Source organism: Trifolium pratense, linkage group LG2, assembly GCF_020283565.1.
Source record: "Trifolium pratense cultivar HEN17-A07 linkage group LG2, ARS_RC_1.1, whole genome shotgun sequence".
Taxonomy (NCBI): Eukaryota; Viridiplantae; Streptophyta; class Magnoliopsida; order Fabales; family Fabaceae; genus Trifolium; species Trifolium pratense.
Window position 1 is genome coordinate 50,406,553 of NC_060060.1, and position 8,331 is coordinate 50,414,883.

Below are 8,331 nucleotides of genomic sequence, written 5' to 3' on the forward strand. Positions count from 1 at the left end.
GAGGTTTGAGAGTGTGATTGATGGGTGATTAAGAATGTCATTGGTTATTGTAGTTGCTAAGTGATTGCAGCTTGCTTCTTGAGAGGGAAGATTAACAGTCCTTTTTACATGTTTTGTGAAGCCTAGTTTGCATAGGAAAATAGTGTAATCAATTGGTTTAATGTGGCCAGCACCCATGTCAAAGGGGTCAGTTACTTTCATTGATCTACCAGCAAATGCAATAATACTCTCTATGATTGTGCTCATAGACGTACTTGCTGTTTGTAAAAGAACATATCAAAATTAAAATACTATACTATGTGCCTACAAAAGCTGAGCAGCAGTTAGAATTGTATTATTCATGATTGCACATATATATAATTATATATGTGTGTGGGGTCTCACAAGGACCTACTTTTTTCCTATTTGGTTCAATTGTTCAGATGTTCATTGAGTGTGCACACAACATTATGCAGCATATATACTACTATTAAAGATTACATTCAATCAAGGTTTGATTACTTAGTAAGAAATATTTAGTTAGATTTATGTACAACAACAACAATGGCCAAGCGGGATTGGTTATACGGATCGAATAGTTTTATACTAATGTTCTTTTTTTTTTTTGGTTGAATTTTATACTAATGTTCTATTTGTTATGAATATTATTAGTGGATGTCCTGGCCCATGTAATTGGCCCAATATGTTTACCTATATATAGATACTATGTATCACTATATTGTAACCCTAATCCTAGTGGTGAATAACATACACTATTCTTTCTCTCTTTTCTCTTCTTCTATCCTCTATACTTATATATTATTACTATTACTTATATTTCATAACACGTTATCAGCACGAGCTTACCAACTGAGGTACGCAATTCTTATTCTATTTTTATGAAATCACAAGTAGTTTTTATTTTTGATTATTATATGATTATGAATCGTTTGAACCTTGTATACTTATAAAGATCAAATAATAATAATTAAAATTAAATAAATAAATAAATAAGCATCATTCCTTTATGTATTTAATTGATTCAATGTTGTTTACGCTTCGTGATATCCGACATTTGTATGGTGAAGCATAACACTTTGATCATTAATATTACATAAAATGTTGATCAATTATTTATTTATTTATAATATGTATCTTGGATGTTTGATATTGTTTGAGTTTCGTGACCGACAATAGTCTGGTGAAGCATCATTATGCTTCGTGACCGACACTTGTATGGTGAAACATCGACACTTCGATCATCCAAAAGAACATAAACATATTTAAGAATTCATAATCTTGGTTCCTGAAGAACCTAGAAAGTTAATACATGAATTCCCGAAGAATTCATAATCTTGGTTCCTAAAGAACCTATTCTTAGTTCCTGAAGAACTTAGACATTTAATACATGAATTCCCGAAGAATTCATAATCTTAGTTCCCGAAGAACTTAGAAAAAAATTAATTTTGTTCCTGGAGAACTTACGAAATATCACCATTTATCACCATGCATCCCTAATGGATTGCACATCAAAAAATATTTTTATGTGTTATATAGTTCCTGAAGAACTAATAAAACAACTTCTTTTTCTCTTCAATGAATTCTAGATGAATTCAATATTCATACATCCTTGAAGGATTGTAAATTGATAGTGATTTATTATATAGTTCCTGAAGAACTCAATTGATAAAATTGTAAAATTCAATTGCTAAGTAAATTTCACAAAAGCATGTAGCATGAATCGCACCGTTTTTACGGCCTTACAGATTTAATTTATGAATTCCCGAAGAATTCAAAAGCATAGTTCTTGAAGAACTCAACATTATTCTATGTCAATTCCTGAAGAATTCAAAAGCATAGTTCCTGAAGAACTCATATTATTCTCTATGAATTCCTAAGAATTCAAAAGGGTAGTTCATGAAGAACTCAAGATTATTCCGTGTGAATTCCAAAAGAATTCAATAATTTAGTACACTACTAATACATTCATATGTCATTCATATGTACCGTCAAAAAAAAAAAAATGTCATTCATATGTTAATTTGGTCAATCAATCTCATTGAAAACAATTGAATGTCTTTTATTTCTTTCTTTTATTGTTTTCAATTTATTACATTATCGGTTAATGAAGTATTATGATTGATTCATTTGAAATTAAATGATTTGTTTTGAAAATAAAACTAGTTGATTTGACAAATTTTCAAATATCAATTGAAATATCATATCGTTTAATTTCTTTTGTGATTTCTATTAGCCAAATTTTTGTAATTGTGATACTACCTATTAATATTAACCTTTTTAAATCATGAATTAATGGATTATTTATTTACATTATATTTGACAATTATGATGTTTCCTGTTACTTTCTTATACTAAGTTTGAAAGTTACTAAAATAAAAGGTGTGCATGACTTAATACTTTATTCATTTTATTTTATACGATAACTTTGTACTATGTGTTATTATGAATTAATTCAGCTACTACAATGCTTAAGGTATGAATTGTGTCTTATTAAGAAAATATTTTTCTTCCATAATAAATCAATTTAATTGATATTTTTTTCTTTTGGAAATAAAATTATAATTCATACCTTAATCATATCTTTTTTCTTTTGGAAATAAATTTAATTATAATTTATACCCGGAATATTTTTTATATATATATTCAATTCAAGAATATTTGTTTAATATTAATATCATATCCTTGGTTTATGGGATTTGAATTTATTTTGTGAAATTTTTAAATATTTGGTGTTGATTGAATGTGAGAATTGAGAATCATATATAATTTTAAACTATATAATCTCACGATTTGAGCCTAAAATATTATATGATAAACTCTCTTTTACTTTAAAAGTTGTACCACTAATGTTAATTATTTTGTTAAAGTGTTCTATTTGGAAATTTATTTTAGGCTCAATTTTGTTAATAATTACACCAAATGTTTTTTTACGATAATTATTACACCAAATGTTATTTATATGAATATTTGTAAATATTTTGTAAATTTTATATTGTCTTGTTGTTATTAGAATGCTCACTTGCAAACTGTTATTGAAATTATTATTTTGAGGAACTATTAAGACAATTGAATATTAAATTATCCTTGCATTGATTTATTATTAGAGGTTTTTTTTTATTATTATATATTGGTTTGCCGTTGATTTGTGGCTATTTGAGATGACTTGTAAAGTCATCAAAGTTTATTGGCTCCATTTGCAAGGAAGAATTCGAGTGGCAACCTGAAGTTTGCCTGGAGCTCATTTATATAAATGTACCAATGATTGGTAAGGGCACTCACTTGCTAATATATGATGAAACGTTTTTAAACGGACATAAATGACAATAGTAACAATTCAGCCCAGTAATAAGGGAGATGTTGATTTGCAGAATAATTGATTGCATAAGTATAATCTTCTTGTCATTAATATATGAATATCAATATGGAAACAAGAAATGAAGAGATGTTGGATATCTCTATATATTACTATACATATTTTGGATAAATTAAGTGTAATGAAAAAGTTATAAACCAGAAGTTTATACTACACTTTTATATATAATAATGCAATTGAAGCACAAATTATTGTAAACCAGAAGTTTACAAATCATATTAAATTTATTGTTGGCAATACCGGTTGGGTCATCCCGAATTTATTATGATGCGAAAATAAAAAATCTATAGATATGTATTGAAGGGCCTGAAGTTCCTTCATTCCAATAATTTTTATGTGTTACTAGCTCCCAAAAGAAATTGATAATTTGAGAATATGGATCATTTAGACACTTTGTGACTTGAATTGATGCATCAACTAAATTGGTCACATGCATGTTTACTCACAACCAGAAGTTTGTGAGTTTATTTTCTCAAATAGTTTTGTTAAGATCTCATTTTCTAAATTCTTAGAAAATATTTGATAAGTATCGTATGTCAATTGAAATTACTATGAAACATCCGGTAGTATGTTTATACAAGAAAAAAATGGACTTGAAGATCCATTCTTTAGACGTCTAAAGTTAATTACATGACCGATACTTATGAGATCATAACTTCTAATTTATATTTTGGGAACATTCAAACATGTACGTGAGATATTGATTCGCATCAAACCAACAAGTTATTATAAGTTCTCCCCTAATTTACAATTTGAACTTTGTTTATAAACATGATTCCCATATAAGCATTTTTGAATGTGTTGTGTATGTGCAATTGCTCCAATAGAATGCATTTAAACGGTTTTTAAAGAATATTGGGAAAATGTATTTGATATGAATCTCCATCTATTATAAATCATCTTGAGGCAAAAATTGGAGAATTATTTACAGCCCTGTAGGCTGATTTTCAAGTGATGAATTAATTTTCCCAATATTAGGGGGGAGAATAAGCAGCTGAAAAATATGAACCAGAAGTTCAAATGAATCACTTGAAATAAATTAATGTTACTATCTCACATTGATCCTCATATAAAATAGTTTGAACAAGAAGTTCAAAAGATAAATCATTTGCAAAGTTTATGAAATCAACTATCAGCTGCTAATGCTCCGATCAAAATGGATGTCCCTGATGGACAGTCTTATATTGCAAATGAATTTTAACCACCCTGAAGCGTGGTAGATCAATCGGTTCCAATGAAAAAAAATCCTCAAATAAGAAAATGAGCTAAAAAGAAAGATGACCCAAGTAAGGATATGAAACTGTCAAAAGAGTATTTGACATAATTGAGTTATAAGTTCCAGAAGAACTTCTCAGGTACCTGAAATTTATGATAATAAAGAGATCTCGACGAATTATGTCATGAATGAAAATTATGTCACGAATGGAATATGATGGAACCGAAAGGAAGTCAACGTTGACGATATTTTATATATAATATGGCGCTATTTGTGAAAGGAGTTAATGAGGATCATGAAATAAATTCTATTGAGAATTATAGACAATGATTGTCTAAATGAAAACGCAATTGCTATGTAATTAAAGTCACTTTGCAAAGTGAAGATTTTTGGACCAGCAGTCCATACACCTGAAGATGTAAAACATGATGAGATACGAATTAATTTTCTTGTGAATAGAAAATGTTGCAATACAAACATTAAAAGCTTGATTTTTTTATTCAAGCATATTGGTAAACGTTTGCTATTGATTGTGAAGAGAAATATTCACCTGAACTGAAATCAAAATTCTTCTCTTACTTGATTAAGGTTGTTAACACATGGAAGATTCAATTTATTTGAAAAATGTGTTACGCTATGTTTATATGTCACTTGTTAGCGTGGATTATATAAAACTCCATGAAGAATTTAATTTCCACGAGACATACATTTCAAATTATCGAAGAGATGACTTAATGAAATGAATAAGTCACTTTGGAAATGAATTTGTTATATGATGACATAAACTCTCGAAGAGTTCTTGAAATCTATTGATTAAAGAAAAGTTTGAAATGAAATATATTTGATATTAACAAATATAATTTATTGTCACTTGATGTGAACAAAGATCATTTCATGTCTCAAGAAAATGATCACTTACTTGAATTGGTCTTGAAGGACCATATTTTAGTTCAATTGAGAACACTATTGCATTTTGCTAATTATGTATGTGATGATATCAATAAACTCAAAGATATTGGAGCAAAGTCAAGTATATAATTTGTATCTTAGAGATACAACAATATCATCCGATTATGTGGAAGTTTTAACACTACATTCAGAAAGTTCAGAGTGTGGTTTTGTTGAAGTTTGTGATTCTACACATACAAGAAATTTGAAGAAGATAATACTGCATCAACAGCTAATTCGGAGAAGATTATATTAAAGAAGAAGAATCAAGTCTTTCTACAAAGTCATCATCAAGTAAAGCTTCTGATCAACTATATTGAAGATTAATTGCTCTTATTCGTCTCATATATAATTGTCTTCATGAGGAGGAGATATAATTGTGTTCTGCACTCTTTTTCCCTTAACCATGGTTTTGTCCCATTGGGTTTTCCTGGTAAGGTTTTTAATGAGGCAGTTCAAACACAAAGGATGTTGTACTCTTTTTCCTTCACTAGAATTTTTTTTCCCACCGGGTTTTTTCTAGTAAAGGTTTTAATGAGGCATATCCTCGATGGACATCCAAGGGGGAGTGTTATGAATATTATTAGTGGATGTCCTGGCCCATGTAATTGGCCCAATATATTTACCTATATATAGATACTATGTATCACTATATTGTAACCCTAATCCTAGTGGTGAATAACATACACTATTCTTTCTCTCTTTTCTCTTCTTCTATCCTCTATACTTATATATTATTACTATTACTTATATTTCATAACACTATTATATTTTTATCTAACTCATTAATTTTTACATCTTTTTTAATAGATTTTCTTATAGTTTTTCTACATCTTTCTTTATCTCCAGTGATTGACTACCCACAAACAATGTGATATACTCTCCTTACTAAAGAATATGTCGGTCTTTTAACTACATGTTCAAACCACCTAAATCTAGTTTCCGCTATCTTCTCTACAATAGGTGTTATCTCAACTCTCTCATACATATCCTTGGTTCGAATGTAGACAATCCTAACCCCTTTCTTCTATAGGGCTATCCACAAAATTTCTCTAGACACTTTATCATATGCCTTCTCCAAATCAATGAAAACTAAGTGCAAGTCTCGTTAATATGTCTGATATTGCTTCATCACATGTCATAGTAAGTAGATCGCTTTTATGGTTGACCTCCGAGGCATAAAACCAAATTGGTTATCGATGATTTGAATCTTTTTTCTTAGTCTAAGTTCAATCCACTCTTATATACGATAAGATCTTCTTCTCCTTTTCTAAAGCACATATTAGCTATAGTAAGATCAAAAGCCGGTGAAAAATTTAGAATAGATGTACCCTCCGCATTTACTGCCTTGAGTCCATATCCCTATGAGAGCCCCCAAAACCTCTCAACACACTCCATATATGCCTATTTACATCCCTTCCTAGAAAAAGCTTTTCTCCTATAGTGATATATTCCAAATTCCAAAATGAATCATACTCTCATGAACTAACTTTACACACACCCGTTCACGAAAATGTGGGACTACTTAACACGCTCTTCAGTTTTAAGACCTAATTGCAAATTACTAATAAATTCTAAGATCTAATTACAAACTATTTTATTTCATAGAACTATTTAAAAATTTACAAACAAATCAGGACCTACAGAATAATGAATACTCTTAGGTGTGTGGTGTAGTTTCATGGCTTAATAATGTATAAATATTTGCATGTGATTTTGTTTTTTGCCTAATAACAGCAGGGGACCAATTTGGATTAGCTGATTTGATAAGAGCTGCAACATTTGCCACATGAGGGCATGTCATTGATGTTCCTGGCTGAAAATTCCAGCTCACAGAACATTGATCAATGGATGATGATGAAGGAGGAGTTACGTGAGGCCATGCTGCTAAATTTTTTACTCCTGGAGCACTAATATATGCTGTTTAATATCCAAAACTAAAGTATAAGTAAGTTGATATTTTTTTTTTTGTTTTCACCATCAGGATCCGGCCCACTGAACAGCCTAATCTGGTTCGGGGGGTTAGTTCTGGCATCAAGTGGTTTCAGCCCCCTCCAGATCGTAGTTGTTGGGGATCGAACTGTGGTCCTCCCAACAAAGTTCAGCGTCAATCACCACTAGACCAACTAACGATGAGTAGTAAGTTGATATTTTTGTAAAATGATAATTAAAATATCAAATGTTTTCTTTTATAGAAATTAATTAGGCCTTACATGCATTTTATTGCAACATAAAGAAAGTGTTGTTAAACAAATTGAGGATTTATAGCTTGAGAATGTCTGGTGTAATTGAGCTTGGTATATGATTGTAAATAAATACCTTGGAAATTCATAAAGATAATTCTTAATTAATTCGAGTCCCTTGTTCCAAATTGACAAGGACTGTAGGAATGACATCAACATATCAGGTAAATTGTCTTGTCATAAGTTCCACAAACATCAACCCTGTTGCATTCACTGCTCTTGCTGCTTCCATATTTGATTTTTGTCCTATTTTAGAGAAACATAACACAATCTTCCATGTACCTTTTGATGGCTTGATAATTGATATAGTCCAAATCACATATCCTATACAAATAATTAGAGTCAAAAACTCAAACTAACTAACTATATATATATGGTACAACTTACAAGGATAAATAAGGATCCATCATACCTACAAATTTCTCCTGAAATTGACACCACTTCCTGCATAACTACAAATTGAAATTGTAGACTATATATAATGTTAGCCAAAGTTATTTTAACATTAAACAAACTCAATTATAGACTCAATGCAGTTGAAATTGTAGTTA